Raw genomic sequence first — 20,111 nt, 5'->3', positions numbered from 1 at the left:
ACATTATCGGATCACATATTCATAATTAGCATGCCTAGTAGTAATAACCTTACTCATGCATGCAATCAATCCACATAAGTGACTATAGAGTCACATCGGGGCCTATTGCCTAATTTCTCATATAACCAGCCTTAGAGATGGCCAAGCAGGTCTGATGCTTAACATTCCAAATGACCCTAGGGGAGTTCAAGTGTATATCTTGCTTCCGGGTTTGCTTAACCCTATCAGTGAGCATTTAGCACGCTATTGCCACCCTTGACTCCTAAGTCGAGCCTTTAAACCCTTGACTCCTAAGTCGAGCCTTTAAACTCTCGAATTATAAGTCGGGTCTCTTCACCTTCAACTGATAAGCCGAGTCTTTTAACCTTTGATTGATAAGTCGAGTCTTTTAACCTTCGACGGATAAGTTGAGTCTTTTAACCCTCAAATGGTAAGTCGAGTCCTTAACCTTTGAATAAAAAGTTGAGTCTTTTAACCTTGGACTTATAAGTCAAGTCTTTTAAAATAGATATGTCCTTGACTACTAAGCCAACCTTTTCATCAGATAAAATAGATGAATCCTCGACTTATAAGTCGAGCCTTTTAATCAGACACAATAGATAGAGCCTTGACTTATAAGTCGAGCTTTACAATCATATATACAGATAAGCAGTTAATACTTAACACAGGTAAACGCAACACAATTATCATGCTTAATAAACATTCTCAGCATGGTAATAACCATGTACTATAATCGGGTCAAGTCTTAAACACAGACCAAGTGCAGTCTTATTACCTCTGGTCCTGGGTAAATAGTGTTTGACGATCCTCGAGTGCAGCCCTTTCCTCCCGACCCTAATGGTTCACCATAGTCACAACCATAACAATGAATAACTATTAGGAAATTAACTAATAAAGGCTTTTGGACCAAGTCCTAGCCTTCAGGACCTTGCATTCTACTAACTCAGGTAGTAGAATCATTCCCAAACCCTTCGGTTTGGGTTCCTAGCTCTCGAAACAAATTTTTCTCATTTCCCCTATTAGAGTCGTGACGACCCTTAGTTAGGGCCACGGCACAACAAGTCAAAGAGTCCCCGAGCCTAAAACCACAGGGCAAGTGTTGTGGCACAACCCACCTGGCATCGTGGCATTGTAACGTCCCAAATTCCCTAATATGGCTTAGTTCCTGGATTAGGAGGCCAAGAGGGAAATAATTGATTTAATGTATTATTATGTGATTATATGCATGATTATGTGTGTTGTATTATTATATGACTGTATTTGCATATATGTGGGCCATTTCTTATAAGAAGGGAAATTTTGTAATTTTGGCCTATTGAGGGCGTATTTGTATATTTATGTGCATGTATGTGATATATGGGTGAGACCACATTATTATGTGGATATATTTGAGCTATTCGACATGAGATGATCCTAAGAAGCAAGTTAGCAGTTTTGTCATAACGGGGTTAATTACCGGGCTTGGGGTGAGCTTGGGGTAATTTGGTACTTAGAACAATACCGTGAATGAGCGGGTAATGGGAAATGATTTGATCATTATTTGAGGGTATTGGGAGTAATAGGAATTGGAGGACGTTAATTATGATTAACGGGGTTGGAGGAAATGACATAATTTCCCTTGGGTGGCTTTGAGGAAGTAGAATAGCCCTAGGGCAATTTTAGTCATTTTAGGCCATAGGATATACTTTACCAAGGGTTGGTTGTAGAAGGAACCACAGAAAATAGGGTACTCTCTCTCCTCTCCCGACTACTCATTTTCTCTCTCTCGGTTTGATTTTGGGGCAAAATTAGAGGATACAAGCTTGAGGATTTAAGGCTTGAGGGTTTGATGGAACTGAAGGTGTTAATTCATAAATGAGGTAAGGATTCTAAGCTTAAACTTTGAGTTTTCCTCTGTTTTTGTGTTGATTTTAAGCTTTAGTGTTCTTGAATGTGAATTGGGTATTTGGAGGTGTTTTAGGTGTTATGAAGCTTGGATTTTTTTGCTAGATTGGTGGTTATGTGGTTGTGAGGTTAGGTATTGATATTGGGATTGTTGGGTTGTGTTTTTGGCTGAGATTAGATTGAGGAAAAGACAGGGGAGATGGGTTTGCATGGTCAAGTCACGACCGAGTTCTTGGGTGCCGCGACTTGAGTGAACCCTAGAGCCTTCACAGGGCTATGTCTATCAGGCGCGCTGCAACCCTCAAGGGCAAGTCGTGGCCCGCCTCTGGCACCCAGACATGAGGTTATCTATCTGGGAGGCGCGCCGTGACCCTTGGGGGCAGGTCGTGGCCTACCTATTCTTGTTGAGCGAAGCATGGTTTTACTTAGTTTTAAGCACGGGTGTTCAAACCTTAAGGCTTAGGATCGATTCTACTAACCATTTTAGTAGGATTCGAGATCCCAAGGGCTAGGACTTGGTCTGGGAATCTTTTATTTACTCATTTTATTGATGGGATTTCATATTTGGTTATGATTAGGTGACCGCTAAGGGCCTAAGGTCAGGATCGTTCTCAAGGGTCGTTCTTAACTTATTTTACGCTCGAGCCTGAGGTAAGAAAATTGCACCCATTATGTGACATACATGATTATTGATGAAGAATGTTGATTGCTCTATATTTGGATATCGGTTGCATTATGAATGCTTGAATGCATTATTTATCTGAGCAACACACTGACTTAGTAGTCAGAAACGTCAATGGCGTTGTCGTGAAGCTCTGACTTATCAGTCAGGATCGGCAATAGTACTGAGCGCTGGTTGTATGGAATTTACTTATGAGTCAAGAGTGGCAATAGTGCATTGAACGTTGGTCGATATGATTAGATCTAATCAACAAGAACATTATATGCTCGTCCGACCTATTGGTCGAAGAAAACAAGTGCTTGGCTAGTTACTCAGACCCAGGGCTAAAAGGCCCAGGTGACTTGTTGGTCACATGGCTTAGGGCACAGGACCCCAGGATGGCTTATTAGGCATCCATTCAGGGCACAGGACCCCATGATGTCTTATTAGTCATTTATTCAGGGTACAACACCCAGAATGACTTAGTAGTCATTAATCCAGGGTGTAGGACCCTAGAATGACTTAACAATCATCATTTGATTAGGGCTGCAAGCCCCAGAATGATCATTTATTAATACTTGTATACATGCAGTAAAAAGTTTTCATGCTAAGCCTTGACTCACGGGTGCTATGTGGTGCAGGTAAAGGGAAAGAAAAGCTTACCCAGCCTTGAGTAGAGAGCTTAGGTGGTGACGTGTACATATGCGGTCGCTTGACCACCACGGCCAAGGTGTTTCTCAGGGGAACTCGGGTTTAACCCTATTTTCTCCGCTTAGGTCGGCGGGATTATAACTTTTAAACTTTAATGACCATTTTGGATTGTGAATAACTTTGTAAACACTTTTATGGGATCCCATGCACAGTTAAATGTTTTAAATAAAATATATCCATTCCTTTTTGTTGACCCTTGATTTGGTCAAAGACACGGAGTCAAGTAAAACGACAAAAAACAAGATGAATTCAAGATCAAAAGATAAATGACACCAAAAATTTATAGTGGTTCGACCCCAGTGATGGTAATAGCCTACTTCCACTTAGTGTTCTTATTGATGTAGAATCCCAAAAACTGTAATCAATGAACTAGGGTTCACGAGTTTCACAAGCTTCGGGTTGAATACAATTTTGGTGGACAAAAACACTATAATTCTCTCTCAGAATTCCAAAGTTCAAACGTCCCCTCTCTTGAGCCCTTTGATTCTTATTTATAGGCTCAAAGAGTTCTACATGGGCCGATGGACCTTAATTACATTTAATACAGGCGTATCTAGTTAATAATGGAAATCACAAATATGCGAAATTACATATCTGAAATACTGCGACCAGACTGGTCGCCCATAAAATATGTCGTTTGCTTAATGAACTCTTTGCTGGTCGATGTTTGAACAGATCGTACTCTCTTAAATGGTCAAGTGTATCCCACGTGCTTATTAATTCTTCCATGTCATCAGGTAAATCTTTTTTTGGTAAACATTTGCCCCCAAATTTATTTTACTGCAACCACCATATAATAAACTTAATCGATCAACTCGCCATCTTACCTGTCATGTCTGCTAGCGTCTTTTCGAAAAAGTAAATAATCATGACCGTTGCAATTTCCCAAAGACGTTTTGATGGCTAACACGATTTCCCACACATCGAAAACTTACCCCCATCATTACCTCTATTACTGTGCCATAATCAGTATATATAAATCACTTGCCTCATTTTTTACTTTTTACCAAACCTTCCTCTCTCAAGAACTCAGAAGAAAAATCCTCAAGAGAAGCCCAGAAAACTTTGTTGATCTGAGGCATGTCTGACCAATCTTAAGAAGCAACACCTGTGACTTCTACATAATTTGCAATCCAAGTAAGTTTATTAATCCCTCGATCTCTGTTTTATTATGCAAACTAAATTTACCGAGTTTTCTGGTATTCAGGTATGAGTAATTGAATGTTCTTTGAGAAATTTTTTCGAGGTAATCGGGTTTGTAGGCAGAAACATGATAAGATAGGAGTTGTGAGTTGTACAAACATTAGGTGAGGCTTATAAATCAATGTGGGAATTAAGAATACTATTTTAGGGCCCAAAATTGAAGTAAAAATTTGATTTTTATGCTTTCGGATAAATCTGGGTTTTTCCCGCCTGTTTTCAGAGTCAAAAAGTTTTTTGAAAAAACTTTTCACTTCCACTTTTTGATCTGTTTTTCCAAACTACTCGAATGCTTTTAGTGTTTTCGTTAGAATGTTGCTGGTCGTATAAAAGCTTAACTTTTATACACGAGCAACACTATCCCAACGTTTCCTCTTCTTCTATCTGTTGGTCGTAGATTCTCATCTCCCTTTTTTTGTTCTCACATATTCATGCACGATCCTTGGGAAGGTGAGAGGCCAATCGACGATGATCTTCTCGTGCTGCTGTTTGAGGACCAAGAACAACCGTCACTGTCATTTTCGGAAGTCCCATTTTCACAACAAAACCCAGCGACCAGCCCTCTGACTAGTCAACCAAACATGGGTCGCGTGAAATACATAACTCGTAGAAAAAAGGAAACAACCAGCCCTTCCTCTAACTAGCCTGCCCCTCACACCGAGGACCCTTCTACTAACCCTCAACCTGTAAATATTGCACCACCAGAAATCCAACCTAAATTCCAACCTCCCAACGACCTTAGGCCAGATGTTGAATGGTATGTTGCGCCTCCTAGCATCATATCGGCGAGGATGGTGAACAATTATCTCAAGAAGTACGGTCTTCCTGGGATAATCCTAGTCAAATCTTCACCCGACCAGATTGCAAACATGCCCGGAGGCACCTTCAGTGCCTGGTCGAGGTACCATATCGAGGCAGGGGCAATCTCGCCTCTGCACGAATTTTTTCAAGGGGTGGCCAATTATTCAAGGTCGCCCCTTTTCAAATCACCCCCAACGGATATAGAGTACTATCAGCACTCTATAACATTTACAACCATTAAAAATGGCCTGTGCCTACACCGCACGAGATCAACTACTTGTTCGATCTTTAGTCCAATGCTAACCACAACAACACGGGGTTCTTCCATTTCTACCATCAAGATTCTGATTGTACCTTTCTGAGCGACATCACCTACAAATCCAATGTAGGGAAGTACTTCCAGGAGTCTTTCCTTACAACGGACCTGGTCGCCGATAACCTGGCCTTCACTCGAGGAGGTAAATTTCTTAATTTCTGGTCGTTTATTTTCTGCTAGTTTGTTTTTCTCCTAACTTAGAACCTTGATGTTACGTCTAGGTCCATGGTATCGACCAGATCCCACTCCAAAGATGGAGATACGGGCCGCAACCCTGGCCAGCTTGATGAATATTGAGAAAAGCATCAAGGAGTTGGTCACAGAAAGCAATTTGAGGCTAGTCGGCCTCTTGGTACCTCACCAGGAAGTGAGGGAGTCCACCACAGAGAGTGCGACTGGAGAAGGCATCCCCGAGCAGCATCAGGATGTGTCACAACCCCCCGAGATGGCGAGCAACTGGAGTGACCAACCGGGAACCCTCCAGCAACCCTCGGGTTGCTACTGCCCCTGCCCAACATGGGAAGGGCAAGCAAAATCTCCCAGAGTAAACCGAGCCTGTACTCAAGTCTTCCGATGAGAACGGTATTGACTTCTCACTTTTAGATAACTTGCCCATCCCCTGTTATTTATTTGATAGGGATGGCAACTTTATATTTGCGATCAGTAGTTTAAATTCAGGCTTCTTCGAGGCAGAGAGTGAGTGTAGCAGTAGCAGTAGTTCTATAAATAATGTATCGACCAGTAATAATAGCTCGGGTATATTACTTAGAATTTCTTTTCTCCTTATTCCCTTGCTCTTTTAAATAACTTAAATTATATTGTCTGATCGTTCGTTTCCATCCTACAGTCATGCGTTCCGGAGAATCCTTTGATCTGTACGCTAACGATGATGCTTTTCCAAGCAAAAAGAGAGCGAGCAGAAGGCATCCTGGGGAGGGCAATAGCGATCCTGCCAGGAAGAAGGCTCGAGCAGAGGATCCTCTAGCACCCCCTGCTGTGCCCACTCCTTCTAGGAATACGACACCTCCTCCCCCTCCTCGCAATAGCCTTTTTTCCGAGTAGGCAAGGCAACCTTCAACAAGCGACCTGCTAAGTGTCGCTAATGCCACTCAGGAGAGGATACAAAGGCTTTCACGGCACCATCATAGCCAGGAGGCCTTCTTGCACCTTCCTCCACTGCCTCACAGCCAAGTCATTAGCCGTAGACTGCCCAAAATTCTCAGCGTAAATTTTCCTTCTTTCTTTAATTAAACAACATTTTCTTTCATTGCCCCTGACTAGTTTACTGTTCTTTTTCTGTTCGCAGGGTATCCTCATAATGGGCCATGGATACCACCGAGCTGAGGAGCTCGAGGCTAAATTTCGTGATGAGGTCAAGGCGATTGAGGCTAAATATGTCAAGCAGCTGAAGGTGGCGAAGTAGAAATATGACGAGCAGCTGAAAGCGGCCGAGAAGGAAAATGCTAGACTGGGCGAGGAGCTAAGGAAACACTAGGAGGCATTGATTAAAATCACCGAGGCCAAGGACAAGTACAAGGAGGCTTCGATGTTGAATTTTAAAGAGGCCTCCAAAGTCCATGAAGACCTGGTGATCAGTAGGAAAGAAATCACCGAGCAGGAGGAGCGTGCTAAACTGCTCGAGGAGACCAATGCTCGCAACCTGGAGAAATACAAGGGAGCAGCTTTCAAATGCTTCTACTTGTTCTGGAAGAGCAACCTAGGGGTGAACTTTGAATACCTCCCAGAGCATATGAGGCAGGCGGAACTGGCAAAGTGCGCGGCTCGCCTGGAAGAAGAGAGAAAAGCTCAGGAATCTCCTAAGATTTCTTTGGCGACATGCATCAAAGGTGCTGAAGAGGATGCTGGGACTACAGTCGATCAACAATCTCAGCTAGATCCTCCTGCTGCTCCTGCTGGTCCATAATTTATTTACTTATTTTTATTTGTAACTGGGACACACAAACTACAGTTCGTAATGTCAAGACAATTTTTTGTTGCATAGGGTAGCTTTGTTTTAATTACAAATTACATCCGAGCTGTAACTGCTCGCGGTGTAAAACATATCACTCTGATATTATAATATTTGTTGTTTATTATAACATCTGCTCGCATGACTAAACTTAGCATAACACTTTGTTTCCATTTTACAAAATCCAAAAAATTTGAAAAATACTCTAAGTGCCATAGTATGATTTCCCTTATTTTGCTCGTGTGTTTACATATGATTCCTGATATTCTTTGCTTGCTTAGTACCTTATATGCCCCCCAAGTGATTGAGGAGCTTAAGGTCCTCAGTCACTTGCTATGACCAAGACCTATTCGAACATTATTGCTCGCGAACTTATAAAAAATGATAATATAGCAAAACAACACACGTAATGAGCAAATACTTGTAATAAGTACAATGATTGGCAAGAATAACTGGCGGCGCATAGTTCCTTTTATTTCTTGTAATAAATGGACAAAATCGTGTCTGTACGAGTGATCAAAAATTGATCTTACACTTGTAAGCGACCAGTCATACAATGAACCAGCCCTTATTCATAAACTTGTAAAAAGTGATATTAATAAAAGCCAATTCTTTAAAAAGAAATGTTTATTGATAATAATTGCGCAGGTGTTCTCCATTCCAATAGTGAGGAATGAGATCTCCATTCAAGCGAGCAAGTATATACATGCCTGGTTTGAGGACTTCTTCAATCTAATACGGACCCTCCCAGTTAGGTCCAAGTACTCCGGCAGCTTGTTCGCATATGTTAAGAAAAACTCTTCTAAGTACCAAATCTCCCACATTAAAATTTCTTTCTCATACGTTAGACTTGAAATATTGATCCACCTTTTGCTGATAAGCTGCAACTCGAAGTTGATCTTGCTCGTAGCTTTCATCGACCAAATCCAAAGATTCCATCAATAACTAATCATTAGTACTCTGATCGTATGCCAACCCTCTATGCGATGGTGGGTCTAACTCAACAGGCAACATGGCTTCATATCCATAGGCCAGAGAGAATGGAGTATGGCATGTTGCTATTTGATGGGATGTTCTATGCGACCAAAGGATTTCTGGTAGCTGTTCTGGCCATGCCCCTTTTGCTTCTTCAAGTCGTTTCTTCAGGGTATCATTCAGGGTCTTGTTGACATCTTCAACCTGTCAATTTTCTTGCAGATGAGCTACCGATGAAAAACTTTTGATAATCCCATGCCTCTCGCAAAAATCAGTGAAAAGATCACGGTTGAATTGTGTGCCATTATCTGAGACAATTTTTCTTGGTAACCCATATCGATACACGATGTTCTTGACTACAAAGTCTAAAACCTTCTTGGTCATTATCGTCGCAAGTGGCTCATCCTCGACCCACGTTGTAACATAGTCAACAGCAACCACTGCATACTTGACATTTTTTTTTCATGTGGGTAAAGACCCGATCAAATCAATTTCCCATACTACAAATGGCCACGGGCTTTGCATCTGTTTGAGCTCATATGGGGCTACTCGAGGTATTTTAGAGAACCTTTGGCACTTGTCACATTTATGCACAAAATCCATGGAGTCCTCATTCATTGTTGGCCAGAAGTATCCTTGCCTTAGGATCTTTTTCGACAAACTCTGCCCCCTAGCGCGATCTCCGCAAAAACCTTCATGAACTTCTTGCATTAGTTCTTTGGCTGTTTCCTTAGAAACACACCTCAACAGGGGCATCGAATACCCTCTTCTGTATAGAACTCTGTCAACAAGAATGAATCAAGCCGACTGTCTCTGGAGGGTCCTTGCTTTGTTTCTTTCCACTAGCAACACTCCTTGCTCAATGTAACGACCCGATTTCGCTAATAAGGCTTAAGGGCCTTGATTAGCGTGCCAGGAGGGCATGATAGGATTTATGTATGATTTGATGAGTTAAATGCATGATTATGATTTAAAGCATGTTATATGACTATTTGTTTATCTAAGATGCATGGCTATGTATATTAGTATGCATGTAGGCCCGGATCGTGTTAGAAGGGCATAACTGTAATTTTGGCCATGTTGGGCATAACTGCATTGATATGTGATGATTGTTGAGACCACATTGTGATGTGGATGTATCTGTGATTTGTGACTCGAGGCGATCCCAGTGAGCAGGCTAGCGGAAATTCATGATGGGAATTTATACCCGGCTCGGGGCGAGCCTGGGGGTATAAGTAGGAATTCAGAGAATAGATTGAGATTTATTTTGATGATGGGGAATATTTAATTGGTGGTTTATCAGGTGTTGGAAAGCAACGGGAAAATATTAGAGACGCTTGAGGATTAGCGGGAATTGGGTAAAATGACTAAAATGGCCCTACTTGGACAAAAGGATTTAGAATTAATGGGAAGGGCATTTTGGTCATTTGGCTTTGAGATAGGTTAAATGAGGCTTTATACACTTAGAGGATTTTGTAGAAAAGAGTATAGGCTGAAAAGAAAGAAAGAAAAAGAAAGAAAGAAAGAGAGAAAAACAAATGGGTTTTGAAGGGATCAGTTTGGGGTTCTAGCACCTCTTCTCTTCAAATTTCTTGGGGCAAAGCTTAGTGGAGAGCAAGGATAGGCTGAGCATCAAGGATCTTGGGTTAGACTTGAAGATTTGGCAAGAACACATCAATGTTTGAAGTAAGTTTTAGAGTTTTCAGTTTTGGGTTTTGACTGGTTTGGGCTGTGTATCTAAGCTGGATTGATGGGAATCTTAGGGGATTTCTGGGCAAGCTTTGAGGGAGAGCAAGCTAAGGAGGCCTAGGGTTGAATCAAGGTCAAAATTTGCAGCAATGGTATGATTTCTAAGACTCTATCTTTGTGGTTTGCATGAATTTCTGGTTTAGGGTTGTTCATGGTAGATTTTGAGATTTAGGTTGAATGTGCTTGGGTTTTGAGTTCTTGGGATGCTTGGGATGAGTGTGAGATGTTTATAAGCTTGATTTTGGGCTTGGAAAAGGTTTGGACAAGTTTGGGATTGAATTGGTTGAAGGAAATCGCAGAAATGCGATTTTGGGTTTTCTGGGCTGCAACTAGCGCTACAGCGCTAGTCAGTGGGCGCTGTAGCGCTAGTCCTTGTTTCTGGGGGGGGTGCATTCTGCTTGTAGCGCTACAGCGCCCTCTTTAGAGCGCTGTAGCGCTGTACTGTTCACAGAGGGGAATTTTTGAGTTTTGATGAGGGATTTTGACCTAGGGTTCGGGGCTTGATTCCGCCACTTTGTTTTGGGGATTTAGGACTTCCCGGGGGCTCGGGATTGGTCCCGAGGCAAGGTATTCGGACTTGGGGTTCGGTGTTGACTTTGACCTATGTTTGTGCCTAGGTGTGTGCTAAGGCTCGAGTGGGATCGTGCTCAAGGAGTCAGGCGATCTAAGCTACTGAAGGGAAAGGTAAGAAAACTATAACACCCGTAGGATGGGGCATGGGCCCATAGTGTGATTGCGGGGCACGACCCTATGTTGCATGTTGCATGATGAGATGATTGCCGGGCACGGCCCTATATTGCATTACATGTTAGGGTGCAGATTTAAATGAATTGATATTTGTTTGAATGTTGTTTGATTTATGCTATATATGATTATAGTGAAATGAACGGCTATGGCCGAGGGCGGCAAGGCCGAGAACGGTAGCGGGGCCGGAAGTAACACCTAGCACATGGGATGCTTATGGTGAGGGTAGGACCCAGGGGATACGTGTGATATCCCTACGGTGAGGACCGAGACCCCAGGCTTTGGTAAGGCTTCGGGGGCGGCATGGCCGTGTTTGCTTAGTCTAATGGTTGACTTGTTTATCTGTGAATTATCTGTTATGATAAACTGTATAAATTGCATATATGTTATGAACTGCATGAGTTTTCTTGCTGGGCTTCGGCTCACGGGTGCTCCGTGTTGCAGGTAAGGGCAAAGACTGAGTCAACCAACCATGAGTACGGAGAGCGTGAAGCGACGCGTACATGTTTGGCCTGCCCGACTGCTTTGGTTGGGGGTTTATTCGAAAATGGCTGTAATAATCTACGATTTTTATAACTGATCAACTGTAAACTTATTTCAAGATGTATATAGTTTTCAAACCTTATTTCGGGATCCCAAATGTTTAATACTAGAAGTTTTATTGAAACAACGCATTTTTTTTAAGATTACAGCCTTAACTTTTAATTAGTCACACTTTTGTTTCAAAACCTCGGTTAGCGAGTTCATTGCACACTGTTTTGTCTTAAAACTCACTTAGTAACGGCTCGAAGGAAGTAGGGCGTTACACTCAAGGTATCTAATGAAGGGCGCCATCCATGTGTCTGCTACTTGGATCACCATTGAAGACTCTTCTGCTTGAATGCTTGGTGCTGACAAATGCTCAACTGGTACCATGTTTAAGGTGTCAGCATCCTTCGCACTTGCTAACTTGGCCAAAGCATCGGCATTTGAGTTTTGATCGCGAAGTACTTGTTGGAGGGTATACTTTTCAAACTATGCCAACAAATCCTTTGCTTTGTTCAAATAAGCAGCCATCTTTAGACCTCGGCTTGATATTCTCCTATAATTTGATTAACCACTAGCTGGGAGTCACTGTAGATCTCAAGTGACTTTATATCCATGTCCTTGGCTAATCTTAATCCTGCGAGCAGAGCTTCGTATCTGGGTTTGTTATTGGACGCTGTAAAGTCGAATCTGATTGCACAATGGAATCAATGTCCTTCAGGCGTGACTAAGATCAAACCTGCTCCAACATTGTGCTCATTGGAAGAGCCATCTACAAACAATTTCCATGCAGGAGTTTGACTTTGGAGTCCAACATCCCCCATTGGTTCGATACCCTGGATTCCAGTGAATCCTGCGACAAAGTCTGCTAAAGCCTATCCCTTCATAGCTGCTTGTGGGGAATAGGAAATATCGAACTGCCCAAGTTTGACTGCCCATTTTAATAATTGACCGGCGGCTTCTGGTTTCTGCAGAACTTGCCGTAATGGCTGGTCGGTGAGTACCACGACGGGGTGAACTTGAAAGTACGGTCGTAGCTTTCTGGAGGCCATAATCAAGCAATAGGTTAATTTCTCAATGGGTGGATACCATAACTCTACTCCTACCAGCCTCTTGCTTATATAATACACAGTTTTTTGGACATGGTCCTCCTCTCTGATCAAAACTGCGCTAGCAGCATATTCTGTGATTGCCAAGTAAATGAACAAAGTTTCTTTTTCGACCGGTTTGGACAAGATTGGTGGTTGTGACATATGAGACTTTAGCGCCTGAAAAGCCTGCTCGCACTCTTCAGTCCACACGAAACTCTTGTTGCCCCTGAGTAAATTAAAGAATGGAACACACTTGTCCGTTGACTTAGAAATGAATCTACTCAAAGCGGCAATCCTCCCAGTCAGACTTTGAAGATCTTTAATTTTGGCGAGTGACTGCATCTCGATCAGGGCCTTGATCTTGTTGGGATTAGCTTCGAATCCTCGCGAGTTTACTATGAATCCCAAAAAAATTTCCTAATCCAACACCAAATGAACACTTGAGGGGATTTAGCTTCATCTGATACTTGTTCAAGATGTTGAAGCACTCTTGTAGGTCCCCGATGTGTTTTTCTGCCTTCTTCGACTTGACCAGCATGTCATCAACATATACCTCCATGTTAACGTCTATCAGTTCTTTGAACATTTGGTTGACCAATCGCTGGTAAGTCGCACCAATATTTTTCAAACCGAAAGGCATTACTTTGTAACAGTAAAGCCTTGTATCTATTTGAAAGCTAGTTTGATCCTCATCAAGTGGATGCATACTAATTTGATTGTACGCAGAGTATGTGTCCATGAATGATAAAATCTCATGCCTTGATGTGGCATCGACTAGCTAGTCGATCCTAGGGAGTGGGAAACAATCTTTCGAGTAGGCTTTATTGAGGTTTGTGAAATCCACGCATGTCCTCCACTTGCCAATCGGCTTGGGAACCAGTACAGGATTAGAGACCCAAGATGGATAAAACACTGCCCTGATGGATCCGTTCTCCTTTAGCTTCTCGACTTCTTCTTTTAATGCCTTCGATCTGTCTTTATTGAGGAGCCTCCTTTTTTGTTACACTGGTGGAAAATTTTTATCTATATTTAAGACATGGCTGATAACTGCTGGGTCAATCCCAACCATATCTTTATGCGACCAGGAAAACACCACCTGGTTCTCTTTCAAAAATTCCACCAGTTTCTTCTTCGTTGTTGTCTCTAAATTTTTACCAACTTTCACAACCCTGGTCGAATCTACCTCTTGAAGTTGGACCTCCTCGAGGTCCTCCACGGGTCCAATATTTTCTTCAAAATCCCCAAAGCGAGGATCTAAGTCTCTATCCTCACTTTGGGCAACACCCTATTTGGTGACCTGTTCACCTGATTGGGCTTGTACTTCATTCACTAACATCAACCTTTTTTCCAATTTTTCCCCCGATCCGCCCCATTTTTTATCTTCGTGATCGAGGAATTATAACATTCTCGCACTTCTCACTGGTTTCCCAACACGCATCCTACCCCTGCGTTGGTTGGAAACTTCATGGCCAGGTGCTAGACCAAGGTCACAGCTTGCAGGTCGACTAGGATAGGCCTTCCAATCATAACATTATATGTAGAAGGACAATCAACTACTATAAAAGTAATGTCCTATTCGCAGTTGAAGTTCCTGCTGTGACTGGAAGCCTGATCGACCTAGTTGGGGCGAGCCCTTCCCCGGAAAAACCATAAATGGTTTGGCTGCATGGCTCCAAATCTTGCACCGACAACTTCATCCTCTCCAGTGAAGATTAGTATAGGATGTTGACTGAGCTTCCTGTATCCACCAATACTCGCTTGACCATCATATTAGTGATCTGGACATCCACGACCAGAGGATCCGAATGTGGAAATCGAACATGCTGAGCGTCAAGCTCAGAGAAAGTTATCGTTTCTTCCTCTGTTTGAGCTTTTTTGGGAGTTTAGTCCTCTACGTTCAGCATTTCCATTTCCTGGTCGTGGCGTAAGGTTTGGTCATACCTCTCCCTTTCCTTCCCACTATCTCCTGCCAGCTGTGGGCCACCGCAAATGGTCAGCAATGTACCAACAACTTGAGCTGGCTGTAAAGGGGGCGAGCATTGGCGTACAGGTGCCTGCTCATTGCCTTCTTGAGCCTCTCACTGAGAACCCCCAACTGCTCATACATACCTCCTCAGGTGTCCTTACCTAAAAAGGAACTCAATCTCATCCTTGAGCTAGTTGTACTAATTGGTGTCATGACCATAGTCGTTATGAAAACGACAAAACTTGGTTGTATCTTTCTTGGAGATATCTTTCCTGATTGGGGCTAGTCACCTGAAGGGAATAGTTATGTGAGTGTCCTGATACACTTCTGCTCTGCTATCGACTAGGGTTGTGTAATTGGTGAATCTCGGCTCGTATCTGTTACTTTTAGGGCGCTTGTTCTCAGATGTTGAGGGTTCCTAGTTCGCCCTTTTACCTCTATTTTTCCCATTATTTTTTCCGTTTCCATTGGGTTTCTCAGATCCATTGGCAACTTTGGTGGGATCTTCTTTCGGCCCCTGGTCCTATGCGAGCGACTTTCCTTCGTTGGCAATGGCCTCCTCGAGCTTGTTGTACCTGTCTACTCGGTCCAGAAATTATTGGGTGCTCTTTACCCCATTCTTCTGCAAATTATTCTAGAGGGATGAATGGTGTCGTACTCCAGCCGTAAGAGCCATCATCTTTCCTTCATCACCAACTGTCTTAGCCCCAGCAGCGGCTCGTATAAAACGTTGGACATACCCCTTCAAGGTTTCTCCCTCCTTCTAGCGTATCTCGACCAGCTAATTGGCCTCGATCGGATGTACTCGACCAGCATAGAACTGTCCGTAAAAATTCTTCACGAACATTTCCCAAGACACTATGCTGGCCGGAGGGAGTTTGAAAAACAACTCCTGCGCAGTATCAGACAAGGTGCCTGGAAAGATTCTTCACCGAGCATCGTCTGACACCTTTCTGATATCCATTTGTATCTTGAATTTATTCACGTGGGATACGGGGTCTTCAAATCCAGTGAAGTTGGGTAAGACTGGCATCTTAAATTTTCTTGGGGTCTCAGCCATTGCTATTCTTTGCATAAACGGATGTGCGGCTCCCCACTAGTTGTTGGACGACTTGATTCAATGCATCGAGCTGGGCCTGTACAGCGTCTGGTACTATTGGGGCGACTGGTGCTGGAGGGGTATACTCATCGTGTCTTTCTCTTCTGTCATTGAGAACATCCCTCAAATCCTCATCCCTACGCCTTTGCTTGCTCGCACCCAGTTGATCAAAGACGTTGGCTGTCTGGGCTGCCCCCCAACATTCTGGCTCATCGGCCGGTTATCTATTGGTGGGGGGTCCTGTTCTCCACCCCTCTCGCCTTGCCACCGACCAGCGTTTCCTCTGCCTGAATCTGCCTCATTATAGTCATGGCCATCCCTAAAGTGTGACAGACTACGGTTCGACCTGCTGTTCGCACTGTTTCCTCCTCCTCTTGCTGGCACGTCCCGACCATCAGGTGGAGGCCTGCGTTGGTCGGTAGATCCTCGGGCATTATTATGTCGTGGGGGACCCTTGACCGCAGAGCCTGAATCAACTTGACTTCTGTTTGCAGAAGGATGTTATCCCCTGCTCGGTGGTTTGGCTCCTCAGTAGTTTGGCATCTAGGACTTCAGGAAAGCTGCCCGGCCCTATTCTGCCATCACTTCTGGGGATTATTTTGACTAGTACGAGAAGGTGATTGCTACTCAGGATCCTGAAATGGCCTGTCCTATTGAGCAGCAGGCAGTTGCTCTTGTCTCTGAGGGTTTACCAGTTGAGGTGGAGTGTGGTGATGTTGAGGATGATTTGAATTTGGACCTTGCTGCAGTGGTGTATTAGGTGGCTGATCTAGTCGGGAAGCCTATGCAAGCTGTCCTCGGGCCAACTGAATGGTTGCCTCCAGAGCGGCAGTGGCTTCCCTCTGTCGGTGGTCCATGTCGACCTGTCGTTCATTCAATTCTTGGTGTTGCCTATCAATCTCTCTCTACTGCAATGCCATCATTTCAGCCACATTTTCTTGATTAGCCCTCAGATTTGCTAACTCCTCCTGCAACACAATAAGACGACCTCAAGGACTCAGAATCCAATTCCTCCTCCTCTAAATCCACTTGTGGCTCATCTTCATCCGCATTTTGTGGAGGAGGCTGGGTTGGTACAGTAGCAGAGGTTTGTCCAGTCTTTCTAGATGTTTTCACATTTTGATCTTCTTGGAGGTCTTGAGTTCAGTCTCTCAATGAAAGCACCAAAATTTTGACCCTTGATTTGGTCAACGACACAGAGTCATGCAAAATGACAAAAAATAAGATGAATTCCAGATCAAAAGATAAATGACACCAAAAATTTATAGTGGTTCGGCCCCAGTGATGGTAATAACCTACGTCCACTTAGTATTCTTATTGATGTAGAATCCCAAAAATTGTGATCAATGAACTAGGGTTCACGAGTTTCACAAGCTTCGGGTTGAATACAATTTTGGTAGATAAAAACACTATAATTCTCTCTCAGAATTCCAAAGTTCAAAAGTCCCCTACCTTGAGCCTTTTGATTCTTATTTATAGGCTCAAGGAGTTCTACATGGGCTGATGGGCCTTAATTACAGTTAATACAAGCGTATCTAAATAATAATGGAAATCACAAATATGCGAAATTACATATCTGAAATACTACGACCAGACTGGTCGCCCATAAAATATGTCATTTGCTGAGTGAACTCTTTTCTAGTCGATGGTCGAACAGATCGTACTCACTTACACGGTCACGTGTATCCCACGTGCTTGTTAATTTTTCCACATCATCAGGTAAATCTTTTTTTGGGTAAACACTTTTGACATAAATTTTAACCCTGGCCCATTAATAACACTTAGATGCATGTTTATGGCCTAATAACTCATTTAGCAAGTTAAGCACTATTTAAAGTACACAGTGTGACAGTCTTGGCCAACTAGGGCGTTACAGCTTGGTATCAGAACGTGCCAAGGTTTAGGGTTCCTATAGACTGGTTGGGCATGTACACTCGCCACATAAGACAAGCTAGGCTCATGGTTTGGTAACTATTTATGTGGTTATGTGTTTAACTTCTTCAATAAAATATAAATGCTTTACTTGCATGCATGAGATACACTAATAGGGTTGGCCCTTGACTACTGCATGATGAGTTAAAATGTGCTTAATAACATTGATATTGCTAGAAGATGCTTATTAGCATCGTTAATTGTTAATTGCTAAGTGTTAAATGTTAATTGTTATGATTATGAATCGACATGCTTATTAGCATGACTGTTGAATATGGATGAGTTTCTGCTTGATCTTGGACCGTGAGGCGACAAGTGGTTTAGTTATCACTACCTAACTGGCCGCATTGACTATTGCAGCAAGGTATAAGTTAAAAGTATGCTTCCAAGATAGGTAGATCCATCAGCTGGCCAGGAAGATTAGGGCCAGAATGATAGACAGGGTCATGATAATGACCAGGGTCAGACCCCTCAGCCAACTCCTGAAAACTGGCAGTAGTTGCTTGTTGATTTGCAAGCCAGGGTAATGAGGCAGGAAGAAGAAATTCGCCTCCTAAGACAACAAGAAGTTCCTGCAGGGAACATTTTACTAGAGGCACCACCTGTAATGATGCCAACAGTTGAACAACTGCCAGAGGCTAGGAATAAATGGGAACCTGTCTATGAATGGTTTAGGAAATAACAGCCTCTGAATTTTTAGAGTAGTGCAAATCCGGCCAAGGCCAAGCAGTGGATGAGAATGCTTATCACCATCCCAGACTTTATGAGGGTGTCAGGTAACAAGAGGGTGGTTTGTGCCACATATATGTTTCGAGAGGATGCCCGAATTTGGTGGAAAGTGATATCCCAGACCAGAAATGTTAATGTACTAAGTTGGGAAGAGTTTCAGACTCTCTTCAATGAAAAGTACTATAATGATGCCATCAGGGCCGCAAAAGCTGAAGAGTTCAGCAAGCTGTTTCAGGGAAATTTGTCAGTGACTGAATATGCCTTAAAGTTTGACAGACTGGAAAAATTTGCAATGGAACTGGTGCCCACCGATGGGACCAGAAGGGAGAGGTTTCTCCTGGGGCTACAGCCTAGGATAGCCTATTATATTCGTATTACCACTGTTCCAGGAGTGACTACTTATGCACCAGTGGTTGAGAAGGTGCTCACAGCAGAGAGCACAGAAAATAAGATCTGGCTTGATAATGCTGCCAAGAGAGACATTAGGAGGGTGGGACCTCCATTTATAGGTTCAGGTAGGGGCAAGATCCCCAATGATTAGAAAAGGAAGGCTCTTGATGCCTTCCCAACACCAGGCCTTGACAGGAGACCATGTGGTATTACAATGGGCCTCCAGGGCGGCAGTGAGGTCTGGAGGACTTTTCTTGAGTGCCCTAGATGCAAGAGGCATCATTTAGGGATGTGTCGAGCAAGAGCCTGCTTGTTATCCAGGGTAGTGGGACATATGAGGAAAGATTGCCTGAGAAAAAGAAAGGAAAAGCCAAGAAAGGCAGACAGTTCGGCCCCATCTCGAGTGTTAGTGCTAGAACCCCTTGTACTGTTTTGATTGATTCTGGTGCTACACATTATATTGTTGCTAGTAAAATTATTGATAGACTGTGTAGACCATGTAATTACTATGCTGTGGGATTCGGATCCTTATTATCCACTGGGGAGTTAGTAGTATCCAGAAGATGGATTAGATCATTGCCAGTGACAGTGGAGGGTAGAGAGTTATCAGTTGATTTGATAGAGTTGGTTATGACCGACTTTGACATGATTTTGGGTATCGACTGGTTAGTGAAGTATGGGGCAACCATAGATTTCAGAAGGAAATGGTAACCTTTGAACCTGAAGGAGAAGATCCTTTTGTGTTTGTTGGAACTTTGCATGGATCCCGTATACCTATGATATCCGTTTTGAGGGCTAGAGATCTATTGCAAGGTGGATGCATAGGATTCTTAGCCAGTGTGATTGATACCACTCAGGTCATGCCAGTGGTACCACAGGAGACCAGACTAGTCTGTGAGTTTCTGGATGTGTTTCCAGAAGATTTACCATGGTTGCCACCACACAGAGAGATTGAATTTGTTATTGAACTAGCATTAGGGACAGAGCCATTGTCTAGAGCACCTTATTAAATGGCCCCAGTAGAATTAAAAGAATTGAAGGTACAGTTCCAGGAGTTGTTAGAATTGGGTTTTATTAGACCTAGTTTCTCACCGTGGGGTGCACCAATCCTGTTTGTGAAGAAGAAGGATGGTTCTCTAAGGATGTGTATTGATTACAAAGAACTTAATAAGTTAACAATTAAGAAAAAGTATCCTCTGCTAAGGATAGATGATCTGTTTGATCAATTGCAAGGTAAAAGGGTATTCTCAAAGATAGACCTTCAAACTAGTTATCATCAACTAAGGGTAAAAGAGGAAGATATACTGAAGACTGCCTTTCACACTAGATATGGGCATTATGAATTCTTAGTTGTGTCATTTGGATTGAC

This window comes from Humulus lupulus, chromosome X (genome assembly GCF_963169125.1).
Source record: "Humulus lupulus chromosome X, drHumLupu1.1, whole genome shotgun sequence".
In the NCBI taxonomy this organism is placed as follows: domain Eukaryota; kingdom Viridiplantae; phylum Streptophyta; class Magnoliopsida; order Rosales; family Cannabaceae; genus Humulus; species Humulus lupulus.
Note: the sequence above shows the minus strand (reverse complement) of the source record.